The 22,895-nt window shown below is 37.9% G+C and overlaps 1 non-coding gene across 1 annotated transcript; it reads left to right on the forward strand.

The window, feature by feature from the left end:
- The first annotated feature begins 12,771 nt into the window (after nt 1–12,771).
- Nucleotides 12,772–12,877, forward strand: LOC122054430. The gene has a single exon (XR_006132742.1). It is a non-coding gene; the product is annotated as a small nucleolar RNA R71 (small nucleolar RNA).
- The last annotated feature ends 10,018 nt before the right edge of the window (nt 12,878–22,895 follow it).

The raw sequence follows: 22,895 nt of genomic DNA on the forward strand, positions 1-22,895 counted from the left end.
AATAGTGGAGCAGGCAGAGCTTATTTTAGGCATGGAAAAGACTCTACAAGAGTGCCAGTGGTTATTGAAATTTCAATCAATGGACAAGCAGAATTTAGAGCTCTAGCTGTAGGGCAATGAGTCCAAACTCCAAGTGGAGAGGGCAATGGAAGAGAAAGCCCTTTCAGATCTCGCTCTTAAGACTACTTTACTAGAAGAGATGAAACTCAAACATGCATCCCGTTCTCTTGAGCTGACTCAGGAGCTGTCTACTAAGAATTTTATGCTACTATAACAACAAATAGAGCTAAAGGTGCGAGAAGCCTAGATAGAATCCTTACAAGCCTAGTTCAACATGGCGAAGAAAGAAATGAACAACGCTCAGGCTGAATTATCTACCTATAAAGCTGGAGAGGATGAGCGCATAGATGCAGTGAGGAGAGCTTATCTAGATTCTATTAATTTCAAAGAGAAATTGGCCAAGAGGTTTTCAAGAACGCTCAACCATGTGGCTGGGGGTGTCATTCAACAATTAAAGAAGGGGAGTCATCTACCAATGAATCTTTCTCTACGTTTTGTAGATCAACAACAACTTCTCGAGGTGCTCCCCGAAGATCTTTTAAGAAAATTTAAATAATATACCTGTATCTTTTATTGTGGAACTGTTTATGTTGGTGTAGGTTGCACTAATAATCTGGTTTTGATGTATGATAAATAGGTTAAAGTTAGATATATTGTTTATCTAACCTTTCTACCAAGTGTGCAGTAGTTGACGAGTCTGAAGGACCTGACACCAGGTTGAAATCCAGCTAGGTCCGTGGGGCCCGATAGCTAGTACGAAGTCCAGATAGGTCCGCAGGACTTGATATCTGGCAGGAAGTCTGATTGGGTCTGCGGGACCTGACAACCGGTCGAAGTCCAGTTGGGTTAACGAACCTAACAACTGGTGGGAAGACCTGGTGGGTCAAAGGAAAGTCAAGTGACTGTAGTTGGTAAGTGAAGGTAAGCAACTGGAGGAGAGATCCAGTGAGGACGCATTCCCTGTTGAGGGAACTGTAGGCGTCGATCAAACTTAGGTCAATTTGGAAAAGCTAAGTTAAGATCTTGACTAGATCCTGGTCATAAGGAGAGAGGATCTAATTACTACTCATATTTTATTATGTTATGCTAACTCTGTTTTGCAGGGTAAATGATTTTTCTATTGCTTGGACTAACCTTTTCTTGTAGCGAGGAAAGTGTTGAAGAAAAGGAGTCCAAGCGCCCGGAAGGGGTTTGGGCACTCAGAGTTCAGGCACCTGGAGCTGGTCCGGGGGCCAGAACTGTAACGACCACCCTTCTTACTACACTACTCTCTAAGAGTGACCGTTATTTAACTACTGACTCTACTTAACCGGTATGATCGAAACCACGAGGAGTCCTTACCGAAAAATTTCGATAGAGTCTCCCCTGTACCAGTGACCATACACTGAGATACAAACATAGTATACATCAGCCACAGGTGGCTGGAACATATAACAAACTCTCGCGCAGTTAAATAAGTGTCAAACACTAAAATAACTACTTATTAAACAAAACTCATCTCAACATGCAATCTAAAACAAGGATGAACTCGAATGACATGGAGTATAAAATACAATCTCAAATGTTTACAATCTCAATAAATCTTATCCACTAAAACACGGAAACTCAATAACATCCCAAGTCTCTCCCATAGTCCTGGCATCACACACCGTCCGCACCTCCTTGTCGCCTTCCTTTATCTGCAGTAATAGGAAATGCAAACTATAAGCAAAATTATTTAGTAAGCGCTATCTAACTCACAAAACTCGAATATGCATGTGAATATACTAAAATCTAAAAACTGAATGCTCAAAAGGAAAACTACTCATGCTCATCTACTAGTAAAAGAACATACTAAAAAGCTAAACATGTAAATCAAATCTATACAATCATGCTAGCATAAAGAAATAAACTTGCTAAATTTTAAACCTATGTGAAGCTTATTTCACTTGTCTAAAATTTATACTTTTATAATTTTATACTTATGTGAAACTTATTTTACTTGTTCAAAAAAACTTATACTTTTAATATTTCAAAATAATAATCAACTTTTTTCTTGGGCCCAGGCATAGTACCATCTTATGTGTGTTCCCTAATAGGTTGGGGTAGCGAGCCACCAATCCTAAAAGAGCATACCTCGGTCTACCAGGGCCAAGACCTCGGAATTGAACACCTGGATTTATTTAACGACAACCTCGGAAGTCGGGTACTAGCCTCTTAAATAAAGTAAAATACTTGTTATCTTTTATTACTTCTAATATATAATGCCTCGGCATTTCCTTTAGCACCTTGTGTGCCAAAATCCCTAAAGTCTTGACTTTTTTGGATCTACTTAAGGCCTTGACCTTTTTCTTTCTTTTCTTTATCTTGCTTAAACTTGTTAATACTTCTAATAAAAGAATGCTTCCTTAAAAACTGAAATGTTTAAACAACTTCTAACATCGGAATACTTAAACAAAAAATCTGCATACTATGCTAATAAAATTCTGCAATGCTAAACAAATCAAACATTGCAATGCTAAACTATCAAGGACTGTAATGCTAGACAATTTTAAAAATCTGCACTATAAACTTTAAAGAAATCTGCTCTAAAGGAATCTGTATTTTAAGCTCTAAGAAATCTGCACTATAGGCTTAATCAAAATTTTGCACTATAAGCTTAATCAAATCTGCCTACAAACTTAATCAAAATTCTGCACTATAGGCTTAATCAAAATTCTGCACTATAAGCTTAATCAACATTCTGCCTACAAACTTAATCAAATTCTGCAAGTAATACTTATAAAAATCTGCGTACAATACTTATAAAAAAATCTGCATACTATACTTATAAAAATATGCATACCCACTTAAGCTTAATTCTATATATAAACTTAGCAATATTCTGAAATCAAGCTTAACATAAATCTGTATTTGAGCTTAACCAAAAGAAATCTGCAGAACATTAAATTACACACTTTAAGAACTAAACTAAAACCAAAGTAACCTATGGCATATTCACCAACAATGTGGACCTTTCCCTTATGCTTTATATTTCTATAAACCTAACTTATTTTTGAATCTTAGTGGGCACCCAATTGGTGGTCTAGCTGCTAGGTACATCTATTTCCAAAGCATCAAAGCCACTTCCTACCATACAACTTCGCACATGTCCTAAGATGCATGGTCTCATGACAACCAGTGAAAATCTCTTGATCGCCAGATGCTCTTCATCTCCCATCTATCAAAATGTCTCCGCCACATAAACGACAGACAGTTAGCATGAGTAGCAGGAACATGCAAGTGACACTAAATGGGTTGCTTCAAAGGCACATGCGAAAGTTGAAAACACCATTTAGATGCCAAGATGCTGTTCCCAAATAACTAAATTATCCTACCTCAAAAACCCACTTAAGATCCTATCAGTAGGATAAGGGCAACCAAGACCCAATTGGATAAGTCAATAACTGTATGTCCAAAGTGGTCCATTACAACCATATCCATCTGTCATCCTAGACGTGATGCAAAATCCTAAATTCACGACAACAAGGAAAGAAAACTATAAAAGAACAACAAAATTCAGAAACTATAAAACTCCACATGAACTGAGCATGCATATCAAGGTCCCAACCAGAACATTCAAAACAAAAGCTACAATGCTAATTCCAAAGCTTGAAGGAATCAACCCATATGTTTTACTTCCACCGTTCATCCTTTTTCTCTCCTTGGGGTTTACGACAACAAGCCCTAAACCAACCATCTTCATAGAAAAATTTGAAAACAAAAGGAATAGTAATCCAGAACTATCCTACTGCAGGTGAGTAGCGACTTACCTTAGGCTTCCTTGGACTTACAGCCGAAGGGGAAGGCTCCTAGGGCTTCGGAGAACTTGAGCTCTCGGTCCCTTCTTGTGCTCACGGCTCCTCCTCGACGAGAGGATCACAAGGAGATAAAGAAACCTCTGGATGAGTCCTTGGCCGACCACCGGAGAGAAGCCCTAACTCGGCTTCGTTTTCGCCTGAGAGAATCGTCGTCGCACGCCGAAGAGAGGAGAGGAAGAAATTAGGTCACGGGAAAAATTAAGCCCTAAGTTCTCTTCTTATAACCTTAATATTCTGTTAGCTATCTTAAATAAATTTTCTACCCTTTTCTAAACAGAACCACCCACGTGAACACTTGGTCAGCCGCGCATTGCTTAATGCTTGGCTCATGGGTTCAAATCTCGGCTACAACCCTTTTTCTTCCTATTATTTCCTGTTATTAACTTCTACTACTTAAATACATTTCATGCTTCTTTTAATCAGCAACGCCTGCTTGGGCTCCTGGTCAGCCGAGACAATGAAAGGCTTTGCTTAGCCGGAGGTCTCCGGTTCGAACCTCGACTAAATTTCTTTATTTTTTTGCAACTTCTTTCGTTTAGTAAAAATATCAAACGACCTCCAAAAATTGCATAAAAATACTCTAAAAATCTCTAGAATATTTCTAAAATATTTCTAAATATTTTTAACCACTATTAGAACTCCAAATGAGAAAATTTGGGTCGTTACAATCCCCCATACCTTATAAAAAGTTCATCCTCGAACTTAGAATAATTCCAGATATTTTTGTCTCATACTGTCCTCACGCTCCTAAGTAACTTCCTCGTGTTTCTGGCTCTAAATGACTTTCACTAATGGTACTCTTTGTTCCTTAGTCTCTTAACTTCTCGGTCCTCTATCATTCATATCGCATCGTACCCATTAGTGGTTCTTGGAAGGCCTGTTATAAAGTTTCCGGAGACCATAGGTGCATTAGTCACACCAAATGGCATGACTACAAATTCGTAGTGTCCATATCTGGTCCTAGAAACTATTCTGGGTGTATCACTTTCTTTCACTTCCAACTGATGGTACCCAAAGCGCAGGTATGTTTTAGAGAACACTATTGCCCTCTTTAGCTGATCAAATAGATCATCTATTCTGGAAAGAGGGTACTTGTCCTTAACTGTTACTTTGCTCAGCGCTCTAAAATCTATGCACATCCACATAGATCCATCTTTCTCCTTAACAAACAACTCTGGAGCTCCCCGGGGTGAATGACTAGGGCGGATGAAACCCTTGTCAAGTAGCTCCTGAAATTGTTCTTGTAACTCTTTTAGCTCTGCTAGAGAAATTCGGTACGGAGCTTTTGAAATTGGGCTGGTGTCAGGAACCAATTCAATTTCAAACTCCACTTCTCTGTTGGGAGGTAGTTCAGGTAACTCTTCTGGAAATACTTCTAGATACTCACAGACTACCCGAACATTTTCCTGCTTGGGTCTTTCTTGTTCTTCTGTGCTCGGTCCTCAGTACGAACGTACGGGGACGTTCTCTTCTTGACATCTAGTTATTCAGAGAAAAAAAACTTGATATCTTCTCTATCCTTTCTAAACATACTTATGTATATGAATATAAGAGAAACAAAACTTCTATCTTACTAAAACACATATAAGCAATTACTCCATACTGCAAATAATAAATAAAGCATAAAAGAAAAACTTAAATACTTTCTTACTTGAAGACGGCAAGGCTGGTGCTGATGTGTGATGCTGGAGAATAGGAACTGCTCTGATACCAACTTGTAACGACCACCCTTCTTACTATACTACTCTCTAAGAGTGACCGTTACTTAACTACTGACTCTACTTAACCGGTATGATCAAAACCACGAGGAGTCCTTACCGAAAAATTTCGACAGAGTCTCCCCTGTACCGGTGACCATAAACTGAGATACAAACATAGTATATATCAGCCACAGGTGGTTGGAACATATAACAAACTCTCACGTAGTTAAATAAGTGTCAAACACCAAAATAACTACTTATTAAACAAAACTCATCTCAGCATGCAATCTAAAACAAGGATGAACTCGAATGACATGGAGTATAAAATACAATCTCAAATGTTTACAATCTCAATAAATCTTATCCACTAAAACACGGAAACTCAATAACATCCCAAGTCTCTCCCATAGTCCTGGCATCACACACCGTCCGCACCTCCTTATCGCCTTCCTTTATCTGCAGTAAGAGGAAATGCAAACTATAAGAAAAATTACTTAGTAAGCGCTATCTAACTCATAAAACTCGAATATGCATGTGAATATACTAAAATCTAAAAACTGAATGCTCAAAAGGAAAACTATTCATGCTCATCTACTAGTAAAAGAACATACTGAAAAGCTAAACATGTAAAGCAAATCTATACAATCATGCTAGTATAAAGAACTAAACTTGCTGAATTTTAAACCTATGTGAAGCTTATTTCACCTGTTTAAAATTTACACTTTTATAATTTTATACTTATGTGAAACTTATTTTACTTGTTCAAAAAAACTTATACTTTTAATACTTCAAAATAATAATCAACTTTCTTCTTGGGCCAAGGCATAGTACCATCTTATGTGTGTTCCCTAATAGGTTGGGGTAGCGAGCCACCAATCCTAAAAGAGCAGACCTCGGTCTACCATGGCCAAGACCTCAGAATTGGACACCTGGATTTGTTTAATGACAATCTCGGAAGTCAAGTACTAGCCTCTTAAATAAAGTAAAATACTTGTTATCTTTTATTACTTCTAATATATAATGTCTCGGCATTTTCTTTAGCACCTTGTGTGCCAAAATCCCTAAAGTCTTGACTTTTGGGATTTACTTAAGGTCTTCGCCTTTTTCTTTCTTTTCTTTATCTTGCTTAAACTTGTTAATACTTATAATAAAAGAATGCTTCCTTAAAAACTGAAATGTTTAAACAACTTCTAACATTGGAATGCTTCAACCAAAAATCTGCATACTATGCTAATAAAATTCTGCAATGCTAAACAAATCAAACATTGCAATTCTAAACTATCAAGGACTGTAATGCTAGACAATTTTAAAAATCTGCACTATAAACTTTAAAGAAATCTGCTGTTACGCTCCGCAAGTGTACGGAAATGTCGCAAGTAATATAAAAGATTATCGTATCCACAGGGACTGGAATAAGCACTAGAAATGTCTCAATGCGAATTAGCTAAACAACTATCCAATTGTTTCAAATGCAAAGTGAAGGTAAACAAATCTAACATTAAAGATCAACAAACAAGAGTTTAGTGTTTTGGGTTATGATAAGGGGAGATTCTAGGAGTTTCGGTTTCTTTGTAAGATTTCTTGAATGTAAATGGTTCACCAATTCTTATCCCTCAATTGCCAAACACTTGTAGAAAGTTGTCGGTTCTCTCTTGCAATAGATAACCGGCTAAGGACTGAGAAATGTATCTAAATATGATCAATTAGACGTGAACCTACGTTGTCCTTACACAGAAGCGCACCTATTACTATGCCTTCCTCGGATATCAACATAGAAGCCCACAACTTATTAATCTATCAAGATACAAGAAACTAATCACAAGATCCATCCTACTCTCTTGAATATTCCTATTTCCTCTTCAAGATTATCTCTCAAACGTCCTTACACGGGCTTGCACCTGTCACATGGATCCCTCGGATGATCGAGTGAGAGTTTATCTTTACAAAGTCCACAAGAAATCCAAACAATCAATCAAGAATGAGAATTAAGCACAAATCACCATTAATCATTCAAGATCTAATTGATACAAGCAAGACAATGTCATTGAAACAAGAAAATGGCAAATCCATAAGAGATTACATCAATCCATCATACAAATACTCCCTTAATCCTAGAATACAAGATCTACTCCATGAATCGAGGAAGAATATCCGAAGAAATAAAGATTACAAGCATTTCTTAAATCCCCAATCCAAGAAACCAAGAAAAGGGGGAAAGAGAAAACTTATCTACGAAGAAGCCTCGTCTTCGGATCCAATCCTCGCTCCGGAGTCGAAATCGTCAAGAACTCCCCTCGAATCGCCCAGAAATCCTCCCAAGAAATGGGAGGATACCACCAAATCTTACCTTCTCCCAAAGGGGGAGAGATCCCCTTTCAATTCATGAAGGAGGGTTTACATGACACGGCCGGGTGAGATTCACACGGCCATGTCTAGTTCCTTCTCTGCCAAAGCTGCACGGCCGTGTGACTCACACGGCCAGGACCCTTCTGTTCTCTGGAAATGCTACACTGCCGTGTGGTGCACACGGCCACCACCTGCTTGGCCTCTGGAAACCTCACACGGCCGTGTAGATCTACACGGCCATGTAAGGCATCTGCTCTAATTTCTTTATATCAAGACACGACGTGTGAGATTCACAGCCATGTCCTCTTTCCTTCCTGTTAAAACTACACGGCCGTGTGTGGTACACGGCCTGATGCTCTCTCCCTTCAATTCCTTCCAAGCTTGCCCGAGGACGCATAATCTTCACCAATTTCGACTCCTGTGTACAGAAAATGCACAAAAAGCAGATCTCCGAACCAAAAGAGTAAATATGCTAAAAGGAAAGCTGGAAGTATAAAAATGCATAGATCAAGCATGCTCAAAGTATGTAAATGTGCGTAAAAACATGCATAAAAGAGTATATAATCTACGCACATCATACCCAGCTAAATTAAACCTTGTCCTCAAGCAAAATGCTGCAGTCTAAATTCATATGTTCTACAACACATTCATAAAACCTAGTGCACTTTCCTAACTCTATCAAAAAGTTTCATTAACAAGCGTGATCATGGAAACAAGTAACGTATGGTTCAAGCATAAGAATCTTGTGCACAGTGTAAAAGTAACTCAACACCCTTCAAGTTTCAATCCATGTCCTAGTCAAGTCGTCATCAAATTTGAATTCCTAATGTTTCCAGTGAAAGACAAGTAACCAGTGATAGGCACTTACTCACCATTCACTTGGTTCATATTTCTCAACTAACCCAAGGTCTCAAAGGTGTGCTCAATCTCAAGGGAAGCTAAGCAGTCATTTCCCCAATAACCTAACTCGGTCTCAAAGGGGTGACTTGCTAGATTCCACTCATGACAACTATTTTTTGTATCCCTTATTTTTTATTAATTTATTTTTATTTATAAGTGTTTGCATTGTGCAAAACTTATTCACAAATGTACTTTTAGCACACATGTTGGGATATTTTGATTTTTCCAAATGAGCTTTAATGATTTGAGTCTCATCCAGTAACTAAAATGAAAGTTGAGAAATCACCATGGAAACCAAGTACTAAGCAAACAAGATGAATCATGACTATTTCAATGACATCAACTATTCAAGCATCAAGCACAAGTGTAGTGAAGATAAAATCCTTAAGGTTGAACCAAAACTAAAACTCATCACCATAAGATTCTCAGCTTATTAATGCTTCCCAAGATAGAAAAAAAAACTACACAAAGTTTACTACTAGCATCATTCGAACATCATGAATCAAGACAATAATCGTGCTAACATTTCACTTGAATCCAAGAAAGCATATAAGTGAAGATTTGATGTTCTCAAAAATTTTTTTTTTTTGCCATGATTATTTCAAAAACAAGCAAAATAAAGCAACAAGCAATGAAAATAAGAACCAACATGAAAAACTAACAAAAACTAAAAACTGAAAACCAAACTAAACAGTACATGACACCCCCCCAGACTTAAACTTTTCATCGTCCCGATGAAATCAATATGGTGGAGGAGGTGGAGGTGGACGAGGGAAAGGAGGTCTACGACGTGGTTGGCCAATAGGAAAACTAGGAAAACCTGGAATCTCACCCAAGGATCTATGATACTCGTATAAAGCATCTACTTGTTGGCTAGTAAGCATCATGCTCTGTATAAAATCTCTCATCCTAGCCTGATCAGTATCATAATCCTGCACAAACTCAGCCACTTGACCTTGAAAATTCCTTGTAAACTGAAAATGATTTTGTACCTCCCTAAACTGATCATCTTCATTAGTCTAAATGAGATTTTTCCAAAATAATCATCTTCATTAGTAAAATGGACATCCAATAAACTTAAAAATTCCAAAACAAGACGAGGATATGTAGGCAAATGTGTGTACATAATATCACTCCAATCCAAAAACCCAATCATCAAATCTACATCTTCCCTAATTCCAAGCATATCAAGAACAGTTGGGTCCATATATCTAGTACACACTATCTTTCTATTGACAAGAATTGCAAATCTAGTTACTTGATCATCATTTCTAAACACAATATTGAATTCATTGTCATTACCTTCGTTGCGTGAAGTCCTTTTGCCTTTGCCCTTCACTGGTTGTTTTCCTTTGTCCCTTGATGGCTCCTTCTCTTTGTCTCCACTGGATCCACCACCTCCTTTGCGAAGTTTCTTCAAAATATTGGACATCTTGATGAGTTTAGATAGGGGAAGAATTATCTAGGGTTGGAAAAATGGAACTCAAAGAACAAAACTTCAAAGAGCAAAGATCTTAGGTTAGGAGAACAAAAAGTCCAAGTCTTAGAGAGGAGGAGAATCCGGATCTAAGAGATCTTGAGAGATTAGAGAGGAGTTTTTAAGAGATTGGGAGAGAAAGAGATGTTTTGGAGAGTTGGGGGTGTGCGGAACACGGCCAAGATCTGGCCGTGTAAGGTAGAAAGAAGACTTTAATAACTCTCCTACACGGGCCGTGCAGATCCACACGGCCTCCCCCTCTTCCTTCTCTGGATTCTTCGCACGACCTCTCCATCTTTCTTCTCGGAATTCTTTTCATGGCCGTGTTTGGGACACGGCCTAGACCTTTTTCTCCTCGGGATTCTTTACACGGCCGTGTTTGAGACACGGCCTAGACCTTTTTCTCCTCAGGAGATCCTACATGGCCATGCCTGGATGACACGGCCCAAGCACTTCCCTTCTCTGCAACCTTTGCCTGGCCGTGTATAGCACACGGCCGGGCTCTGTTTTGCACCTAACCTGAAAACAAAATCAAAAGAATGCATCAAACTAAAAGAAATTAAAATACAAATCAAAACTAACTAAAAGAACCCTTTGGTTGCCTCCCAAGAAGCACTTGTTTAAGGTCTTTAGCTCGACCAAACTTGCTCATTCACTTCTTTTCCTCGCCCTTGGAGGACAGATATACTTTTCGTTTTTGTTGGGAGATCTTCTCCCAACATCTTCCACCACATTGTCTCCTTCGTTTGGTGGCCTTCCATGAGGATGGAAATTCCATTCCTCAAGTTTATAAATGCTTGTCCTGCTACAAGCATTTAAAAGAGACGAGACATGGTTAGAGATATTAGATAAATCATATTCTAACCTTTCCTTACCAATTACCAAAGAAAGCTTATGATTTTTTACATCAATTATAGCTCCAGCTGTAGCAAGGAAAGGTCTTCCTAATATGATAGGAATCCTGGGGTCCTCTTCCATGTCCAACATGACAAAATCTGTGGGAATAACATTTCCATCCATCTCTACTGGCACATCTTCTATAATACCCAAAGGGTACCTGCAGGAATGATCGGCAAGTTGAAGTGTCATAGTAGTAAGTTTAATGTTTTTGAGACCTAATTTATTACAAATTGAATAGGGAATGAGGCTAACACTTGCCCCCAAATCACAAAAAGCTTCTTCAAAAAAATCTTTTCCTATGTTGCAAGGAATATAAAAGCTCCCTGGGTCCTTTAGTTTTGGGGAAGTGTTCTTCTCCAAAATAGCACTACATTCCTCACTAAGCGCAATTGTCTCAACCTCTCCTCTTCTTCTCTTGTTTGACATGAGATCCTTTAGGAATTTGGCAAATCTAGGCATTTGAAGAATAGCATCAATAAGAGGTACCTCTACACAAATTTCCTTAACTTTTTCTAAAAACTTGCCAAATTCTTCATCTTTCTTGAGCATTGTAAGTCTCTGAGGAAAAGGGACAGCTTTGCTCTGATGGTTCAGTGGAAGAGTCTCTTCAACCTCAATGGTACTCTCCTCATTAGCTTGAATCTGATTTGGTATAAGAGGAGAGAGCTCTTCTTCTTTTTGTATCCCTTTTGGAGCAGTCACTTGGGAATCTCCCAAGGTCCGTCCGCTCCTAAGCTCAATTCTATTGCAATGCTCCATAGGATTCACATCAGGTTTTCCTGGAAGTTGTCCTGGTGCTCTGGATGATGAGGAAGCTAGTTGGGCAATTTGACTATCCTGGATCTTTTGATGCTTTTCAGAATTATCTATTCTCTGAATGAGCTTTGCTAAATCTTGCTTCATTTCATTCTGACTCGAGATAATTTCTTCAAGCATCTTTTCAATATTTGACTTTGGTAAGCCTTGACAAGATAGATGTTGAAAATTTTGTTGCCCAGCTTGAAAATTTGGTCTTGCCCCCATAGATGGTCCTTGATCTTGATTATTTCTGTAAGAAAAATTGGGATGGCTCTTCCATCCAAGGTTATAAGTATTTGAGTATGGGTTGTTCTGCCTTTGATTGTAACTCATGATTGCATCACATTGTTCCAGTTGATTGATTTGTGCAGTGATAGCTCCAAATGGACATGAGTCATTTGAGTGCTCTGAACTCCCACATACTTCACAAGATGTACTAATAGCATTGACCATATTAGCACTAGTCCCCATATTCTCAAATTTCTTTGTAAGAGCGTCCAATTTTGCAGACAAAAGAGTGACTGCATCTACATCAAACTTCCCTGATGCTTTAATTGTTGGGTTTACAGAAGAATAGCCACCACTTCTTTCATTTGCCCATTGATGATGATTTTGTGCTACACTGTCAATAATTTCTTCAGCTTCATCTAAACTTTTATTCATAAGTGCCCTTCCAGTAGCTGAATCAAGGGACACTTTGGTATGATAGTTGATACCATTATAAAAAGTGTGCAACACTAACCATCTTTCCAACCCATGATGTGGGCATTGTCTAAGCATACTATTATATCTATCCCATGCTTCAAAAAGAGATTCTGAGTTAGTTTGCTTGAAGCTTGCAATTAAATTCCTCATATGAGCTGTTTTGCTTGGTGGATAGAATTTATCAAGAAACTGTTGCTCACACTGCTCCCAAGTGGTGATGCTATTAGGGGCCAAAGAATTCAGCCATTGCTTTGCCCTATCTCTTAAAGAAAACCCAAATAATAATAATCTAACTGCTTCTGAAGGAACTCTATTCATTTTCATGGTACCACATATTTCATAAAAGACCTCTAAGTGTTGATTGGGGTCTTCATGAGGTCCTCCACCAAATTGGTTCTCTTGCATAAGATATAATCCTTGAGTGATTATTAGCCAAGGTCTTGAAATACTAGATCGAAAACCTCTTGCATAAGGTGCTGCATAATCCTTGAGTGGTCTATTCGCCTTGTTCAAATGTTCCTGTTCTTCAATTTGCCTTTGCAGAATTCTTCTTTTATGGAAAGTTCTGTCAATCTCAAGGTCAAAAGGAAAGAATTCCCCTGCAAAGTTAGATCTTCGCATACACAAGAACAAGATAGCAAATGACAATTCAACAGAAAAAGAAAAATAAAAGAATAAAAAATGTAGAATTGAATTTGTACAAAAAGAATTAACAAGAAGTGAAAGTTATACAAGAAAGTAAAAACAGAAATCTAATGATTAGTTACAACTATGCAATATGAAAGGAAAACAAATGTTATGTTTAGTCTAACTCAATTGATAATTCCTAATGTTATAGCGCAGTCCCCGGCAACGGCGCAAAAAACTTGTTACGCTCCGCAAGTGTACGGAAATGTCGCAAGTAATATAAAAGATTATCGTATCCACAGGGACTGAAATAAGCACTAGAAATGTCTCAATGCGAATTAGCTAAACAACTATCCAATTGTTTCAAATGCAAAGTGAAGGTAAACAAATCTAACATTAAAGATCAACAAACAAGAGTTTAGTGTTTTGGGTTATGATAAGGGGAGATTCTAGGAGTTTCGGTTTCTTTGTAAGATTTCTTGAATGTAAATGGTTCACCAATTCTTATCCCTCAATTGCCAAACACTTGTAGAAAGTTGCCGATTCTCTCTTGCAATAGATAACCGGCTAAGGACTGAGAAATGTATCTAAATATGATCAATTAGACGTGAACCTACGTTGTCCTTACACAGAAGCGCACCTATTACTATGCCTTCCTCGGATATCAACATAGAAGCCCACAACTTATTAATCTATCAAGATATAAGAAACTAATCACAAGATCCATCCTACTCTCTTGAATATTCCTATTTCCTCTTCAAGATTATCTCTCAAACGTCCTTACACGGGCTTGCACCTGTCACATGGATCCCTCGGATGATCGAGTGAGAGTTTATCTTTACAAAGTCCACAAGAAATCCAAACAATCAATCAAGAATGAGAATTAAGCACAAATCACCATTAATCATTCAAGATCTAATTGATACAAGCAAGACAATGTCATTGAAACAAGAAAATGGCAAATCCATAAGAGATTACATCAATCCATCATACAAATACTCCCTTAATCCTAGAATACAAGATCTACTCCATGAATCGAGGAAGAATACCCGAAGAAATAAAGATTACAAGCATTTCTTAAATCCCCAATCCAAGAAACCAAGAAAATGGGGAAAGAGAAAACTTATCTACGAAGAAGCCTCGTCTTCGGATCCAATCCTCGCTCCAAGAACTCCCCTCGATCGCCCAGAAATCCTCCCAAGAAATGGGAGGATACCACCAAATCTTGCCTTCTCCCAAAGGGGAGAGATCCCTTCAATTCATGAAGGACGGTTTAAATAGAGGAGGAAATCGGGCGCCACACGGCCCATGACACGGCCGTGTGAGATTCACACGGCCATGTCCGCTTCCTTCTCTGCCAAACTGCACTGCCGTGTGGTTCACACGGCCAGACCCTCCTGTCGTGTGGTGCACACAGCCACCACCTGCTTGGCCTCTGGAAACCTCACACGGCCATGTAGATCTACACGGCCATGTAAGGCATCTACTCTAATTTCTTCAAATCAAGACACGGCCGTGTGAGATTCACACGGCCATGTCCTCTTCCCTTCCTGTTAAAACTACACGGCCGTGTGTGGTACACGGCCTGATGCTCTCTCCCTTCAATTCCTTCCAAGCTTGCCCGAGGACGCATAATCTTCACCAATTTTGACTCCTGTGTACAGAAAATGCACAAAAAGCAGATCTCCGAACTAAAAGAGTAAATATGTTAAAAGGAAAACTGGAAGTATAAAAATGCATAGATCAAGCATGCTCAAAGTATGTAAATGTGCGTAAAAACATGCATAAAAGAGTATATAATCTACGCACATCATCTGCTCTAAAGGAATCTGCATTTTAAGCTCTAAGAAATCTGCACTATAGGCTTAATCAAAATTTTGCACTATAAGCTTAATCAAATCTGCCTACAAACTTAATCAAAATTCTGCACTATAGGCTTAATCAAAATTCTGCACTATAAGCTTAATCAACATTCTGCCTACAAACTTAATCAAATTCTGCAAGCAATACTTATAAAAATCTGCATACAATACTTATAAAAAAATCTGCATACTATACTTATAAAAATCTACATACCCACTTAAGCTTAATTCTGTATATAAACTTAGCAATATTCTGAAATCAAGCTTAACATAAATCTGTATTTGAGCACATGTTGGATCGAAAGCGCTAGAGAGGGACGGGCGGGTGAATAGCGCTCACTTTTCATTTCGGAAAACTTAACGAGTAAACGCAATGGATATAAGAACAAACAATGCAAACACCAAGATTTACTTTGTTCGGAGCCTTCGGCGACTCCTACTCCAAGGCCTACGATCATTGATCACTTTCAGTGGGCAATCACTATCAATTCATAAATCTTTACAACTTTTGAAGTACAAATCAAAGTAATAAAATATGCCAACGACACACGAAAACAGTGAAGTTGAAGCGTCTAGTCGGTGGAGTCGAGTTGCGGCTTTGTCAGAATGTTCTTTAAGCAGCACGCGAAAGATGGATCGCGTTTCAAATGATCTACTAAGCTATTGGTCGAATCCTGCATATAAAGCTCGTGGAGGGCACCTCCAACACCATGGAGGGTGCCCTCATACGCACCAAATCCGCCGCGTGGATGAGCTCTGATCACTTCACAGCTTATCCACCTAAGGGTGCCCTCGCACCAAGGTCCAGGGTGCCCTCAAGCTCCATGAGGGTGCCCTCAAGCTCTATGAGGGAGCCCTCTCGCTAGTGTCCAGGGCGTCCTTAAGCTCCATGAGGGCGCCCTCTGCTCAGCATCCAGGGCGCCCTCAAGCTCCATGAGGGTGCCCTCGCGCCTGGCTACGAGAGGGTTTCTTCCTGCAAAATAAGTTAGTCTAGTATCCAAAAATATATCCTGCAAAACAAATTAATACAATTAAACACAATAAATATGATTATTTGACATGCATCAACTGTCCAATTTTGACTTCGGATTTTCGACCGAACACCCTAAGTCAAACTGACGTCTACTGTTCCCTCACCGGGAAACGCGTCCTCATCTACTCCACTCAGGAGAGTTTACCGGTTGTCAGTTAATCCTTCAGACCAAATAACTTTTGCACAGCGCTCGAGGCTTCAGGACTTTCCACTGGACGTCCGCTCCACAACCCGCCCAGTCTTTCACCTAGTTCGTGACATCAGGAGTTTCCACCTAGATTCCTCGACTCTAGGACTTTTGCCTGAAGCCCTCGACCCACCAAGACTTCCCGCCTAGGTTACCACCCCCTAAGACCTAGGGTTACCACCCCATATGGTTTTCCACCTGCCTAACCGCAACTAGGACTTTTGCCTAAGTACACGTAGTACTTTCATCCTGCAAAGCTCATTCAAATACATCAGATAACAAGACAACTTAACTTTGAACCCTTTGACATAATCAAAATATAGGTTTGATCATTGGATGCTTTCTGCACCAACAGTGCATACTCCATCACTGTGGGAGATACACCCATCACTTCTTTGGGCGTCCAGGCGAATACATCACTATTGCGCTCAAGCATTCTATCATCTTGGCTTTAAGCTCAGGAGCCAATTCGGCAACTATCTGAGTGATGGCTTCCGGTCGGCCGACTTGGATTTGTATTTCTTCTTTTTCTTCATATATCAGGTCTGGGCTCCTAGACCAGGTCTTGGTGCCTCTGACTAGGTCTAGGTGTCCGGACCAAGAAAGTCAACATTTTGTTGACTTTTGATCCTGGTCTTCTGCTTCGATTCCGCTCGTATTGGTCCGGTCTTCTGCTTTGGCTCCACTCGTTTGAGTTATTTCGGCCATCCAGAATAGGGCTCACCCGAATCCCTTTTCTGGCCTTCTCGAGCAATCTTCCGCTCCGGCTTCTCATCCCTCAGAAACGTCACGCGCCTCCTCATCCACTTGCATACTCTTCCGTAGCACCTCATCCCCTGGACGCACCAAGCTCATCGGCTCTCTCCTGTGCCGTCCTTCTTACTAGCTGCGTCTTTCGCTCGACTTCCTATACTCCTAAGTTCTTGCACACTTAGACACAGGGGTTAAATACCAATGAAACATAACTTGACTTGGTTGATCACATCAAAATTTTCATGAGATATCTCACCCTTTTTGATGTGAACAAACTCAAGTTAAGTTAGGGTAAACCACAACCAAATAATAGTTATAATTTTTGCAAGTACAAAAATTTTAAAAAAATTATACTAAATACCCTCTCCCTAGACCTAATCTTCACTACTCCTCCTTTTGATCATATTAAAAATGGGGTACTTTAAAAACGCTATTTGGAAGTCTAAGGGAAAAACTCTAGAAAAATATGAAAGTTTAAGCTTCGAAAAATCTGGAAAATAAATTTAACATATATAAGACAGAAAAATATTTCATATAAAGTTGAAATTATTTTTTACCAAAAATAAGGTCTTTCCCACACTAAGACAATTTTTTTTCAAAACTTGTAATTAATTTAGCCGTCTAAAAAACTTATAGATAAGTGATGATTTTAATTAATTTCTAACAAACTTTATGCAAAATAATTTATTTAAAAGCCTTTTTTATAACAACTAAATGTTTAATAGCTAATCAATTAAATACTTATTTCAATAATTGGCTTCCAAGCTATGGCGAGATACTAGGCCTTCTTGGATATTGGAACAACAACCACTTTCTAGACAAAACCTCTTAAAAAATTAATTATTTAATTTTCTTTCTAAAAACCCAAGGTCTTAAGTAAAAAAAACATGGCATGCAAAAAATTTAACCTAAATATGATTTTGGAACACAAAATAAATTCTTTCCTACATAATTAATCCAAAATTTCTTAGGAATATATCTCTGTGAATTTTTTATAATTTGACCTTTATGATATTTAAAGTACCAATTTAATCCATTATATCTTCTAATATTTTGAATATGTGAGCATGCATGATTTTATTTTCCATTTTTATTTTGTTGAGAACTTCTAATCGACAAGATATAGCTAAAGTTAATTTTAATTCTTTGTTTTCTTTTTCTAACTTACAACAATTTTTTGATAATATTTTAACAAACTGAAATAACTTGTTAAGAGGAAGAGATCGTACCTGACTTACCTTGTCGATCCCGTAATTTGAAGCCCCCCTAAAATGTTGTTTTCTTCTAATGTTGCTCCCTCTTCATCGATGCTCTCGATGCTCATTTCGGATGAGCTTGCTTCATCTTTAGCTTCTTGGTGACTTGCCACTAGCGCAAGTCCGGCGTAGGCCTCGATTTCTGATTCTGATGAAGTTTCGTCCCACATCACTTTTAGGTCTTTCGTTCCTTTTCTGGGTTTAAGCTAACTTCTTGTTATTTTCCTTGTCCTTATCCTTGCTCTTCAATTTTAGGCAATTATCTTTCACATACCCTTCTTCATTGCAGTAGTAGCATCTTACTTTTCTTTTCTTGTTTTACCCTACACTTGATTAAATCTTTTATATTTAAATAATTTTTTAAATCTACTTACCATGATTATCATTTCATCGTCATCGAGAGAAGATTCAGAATCTCATTCGTTCATCTTTGCCTTTAAGGCAATATTGTGCTTTGACTCCTTCTTCCTATCTGCACATCTCGTTTCATAGACTTCAAAAGTGGAAAACATTTTTTCTAAATTATTTGATTCTAGATCCTTAGATATATAATAAGCATCTACTAATGATCTCCATTCTGTAGTCCTAGGAAATGCGTTAAGCGCATACCTTAGTGAATCTCGGTTGCTTACCTTTTCCTCGAGATTCGTGAGTCTGGTGATGAGTTCCTTTATTCTTGAGTGAAGGTGTGTAAAAGTTTCACCCTCTTCTAACTTGATGTTGTTGATCTGGTTCTTGAGCAAATCCCATATCGCAAGTTTTGCCTCTGAGGTCCCTTCATGTAGTTCTAGAAATTTCTCCCAGAGCTCCTTGGCTGACTCGTAGGCTCCGATCTGGTTAACTTCTTGAGGTGATAAAACGCTAAGCAGATGAAACTCTGCTTTACCATTTGCCACAAAGTCAGCTGCTCCTTTTTCATCTATTGGTATTCTTCTTTGCCTTCAGGTGCTACAAAATAAAATTTTATTATTAAAAGTAAATCAAAATTTATCTTAAAGAATACCTCCATCTTTTTCTTCCATCTCATGAATTCCCCCTCGAACTTTGGTGGGTAGATGCTATGTTCGGACATCTCGTGTGCTTTGTTTGGTAGTTAGTCCTCCTAAAGCTATTGGGCTCTGATACCATTTGTTGATCCCTTGGCAACTAGCTAGAGGAGGTGAATAACCTGCACAATAAAAACAAACAAGATCTCTTCTCGAACTTTACAGCTTTATTAAATCATACATTTACATAAAAGAAACTGATTAATTAAAGAAATAAAATAGGCACAAAAGAAGTTACTTGGTTTGCAATCAAGGGATTGCTAATACAAAGAAGTTGAAAGCTCACTAATGTCTCCTTCGTGCAGAGAAGCCTCTTACAGTAGTCAAAGCACTCAACCAGTAGCAGAATAATTAAAGAAAGTCATTACAAATGTTAATTATAAGCTACTGGGACCAGAACTGTATTTATAGCCTTGGTCGGGGCACCTAGAAGGGTGCCAGGGGACTGGGGGGATAAATTTTTATCCTCATCACAACAAAACATGCCACATTGCGTTTGGATGAAAATCCTGGTCCGGGCGCTGGAAGGGTTCCGAGCGCCTGGAGTCCGGGCGTCCAGACTAAGTCTAAGCTCCTAGACCAGGTCTAGCCGCCCCGAACTAGGTTCGGATGCCCGGACCAAGAAAGTCAATATTTTGTTGAGTTTTGATCTCGGTTTTCTACTCCGGTTCCGTCCGTATTGGTCTGGATCTTCCGCTTTGCCTTCGCTCGCTTGGGTGATTTCAGCCATCCAGAATATGGCTCACCTGAACCCCTTTTCCGGCCTTCTCCAGCAATCTTCCGCTCTGGCTTTTCGTCCTTTAGAAATGACGCACACCTCTTTCTCATCCGCCAGTGTACTTTTCTGCAGCACCTCGTCCCTCGGACGCACCGAACCCGTCATAGTTGCGTCTTTCACTCGACTTGCTGTGCTCCTATGTTCTTGCACACTTAGACATAGGGGTTAAATATCAATAGAGCCTAACTTGACTTAATTGATCACATTAAAATTATCACGGGATAATTACATCATTAATCCATTAATGATAATGGATAGTGAATTTAAGGTAAATGGGTCTACACATATAATATTCACATCCTAAAGAAAAAAAATCCAATAACACATCAATTAAATCATATTAATGGATTTGGAGTTAAGTGGCAAGATAGTGAATTATGAATTTACGGTAAGCCTACTAACGAGTTATCATATATAAAATAATATCTAACAATGTTATCACAATTGCTATCATATGATGGATAATATGCCAAGTATTGCTATTTCATCTTTCTTTGTCAATTTCTTTTACCTGGCTTATTTCCTTGCAACGTTTATTATTGTATATTTTTCCTTTCTTCTGATTTTACTAAGATAACCATCCATTGACAATTTTCGATCAGAACAATACCACCATTCTTATGCTAAAAAGAATGATGTATTATGCCTCCGGTGCAATGGTACGATGGTAAATAGTGGGAAGGAATCTTTAGACACTGAGAATTTAAAACTCACTCAGAGCACATTACACATAGGATGTGTTTCATTCAAGGTTATTATCGATAATCTTGATTATCTATCTAAGGTTATTAATAAAAATCTTGTTTGATTTAAGTAATGAGTAATTTCCTATAATGATGTATACCTGACACGTTAGCAAACAGGGCATACAATCTGGAATCCGATTCCCTCAAAAAAGTGAGATTTTCCTTGATTCTAGTATTAAAGGGAATCCAACCACGTTCAGTCGTCAAGCACAAGTAGCGGCTGGTCGTTGAGCGCGAGCATTGGTCGATGGTCAAGCACGAGTAATTGTCGATCGTTGAGCGTGAACAACAATGTGACTAGTTGTTGATCATGAGCAGCGAAGGCGATGTCGGCTTGACGTCATTGTCGTTCCTTTGTGCGGAAGGCCCGTTGGGGCCTGAGGTGGCATGTGGCTCACAGATCGTCGAGCATGAGCAAGGGCAATGCTGGCTAAGGTGACAGATACGACGGTAGGCGGACGTTCGTGTGTATGAGGGATAGGATGGTTGTTTTTTTTTTAACTTAGTTTTTGATTAAAACTTTGGTCAATTAATCAATCACCTTCTAACTATAATTGAGATAAACTAAATAGATATAGTTTAAAGCCTATTAAAATTATCTCAAAAAAATTCCAAAATAATAAAAAAATTCTAATTTATTATTTGAATTTATTTATTTATTTATATCACCATTATTAATAATATTATTATTATTATATATTTTTATTTTATTTTATTTTGTTAAACTAAGCTATGCAGTAAAACCTCCAAATAAATAAGTTTTATTGTATTTCCTAAAATTGAACAAAAAGATATTAGGTTATATTTTATTTCTCGTAACCTTTTCATTATAAAAAATTTTAGGGGTATTTTTGTCCCAAAGTATAAATATTGGAGAATATTTTTAGCTAAAAAAATGTTCGTTAAACTTGGAACCAAGAAAAACCTCACTTTCGAGATTTTTCCTATTTCGGGTTGCATGTCTCTTTTGTTGACTTGTTGAGCATGAATTATTACTCGGAGAATCGCTGATTACCTAAATCAAACAGGATTTTCGTTGATAACTTTGGATGGATAACTAAGGTTATTAAAGATAATCCTCAACCAAATGCATCCTTCGGATGTTTGAACTATCTGTAATGTTGGATTGTCCGATATAATCTATCTATATTTTTTAATTTATCATTATGATTAATAAAAAAAACTTCTATAATACTAATACTAAGCCAGTCACTTTTAGAAATTCAACGAGTTGGATACCTAATAGCCTCCACTGAAGTGATGTTGGGGTAATGCATTCAAATGAATAACTAAGAGGATCATGTTCGAATGTCTATTTTGAATGTAAGAGAGAAACGGCGAAGAATGCACTGTTAGATAATTTTATTTTTTTTCTCAATAAATTTACCTCAAAATGTCTCCATCAAAATCCTCATAAATTGTGAAAAATTATTTTTTTTATTATTTTTATTTTTTGTGAATAAACAAGGGAAGGGAAGGGAATACATTCTCTCTTCCTTTGTGTCAATGAATTCATACAAATTTTCTGATTGTCAAATTTAGTAAAGGCTTAACTAAATGCAAGATTTAAAGCAACTATAATGACTCATCATGAATCCAAAATCAATAAGATTCAAATTTCCATGTTATAAATATATGGAAAAAGAAGTTCTGTATCATTTTAAAGAAATGAAATGTTAATATTTCAATATAGGTAGAGCTACAACAAATAGTAATTTACAATATGCAATATCATTCAAACAATATACAATGGAGGAAACAAATAATTAATAGCTTACGACTTACAATGTACCATTCAAAGCATTTCTAAGGAAGCAGACACAAATAAGTAGCTTACAAGTTACAATACACAATCCAAAATATTTTTTCAAAATTTAGAGAC

This window comes from Zingiber officinale, chromosome 3A, assembly GCF_018446385.1.
Source record: "Zingiber officinale cultivar Zhangliang chromosome 3A, Zo_v1.1, whole genome shotgun sequence".
In the NCBI taxonomy this organism is placed as follows: Eukaryota; Viridiplantae; Streptophyta; class Magnoliopsida; order Zingiberales; family Zingiberaceae; genus Zingiber; species Zingiber officinale.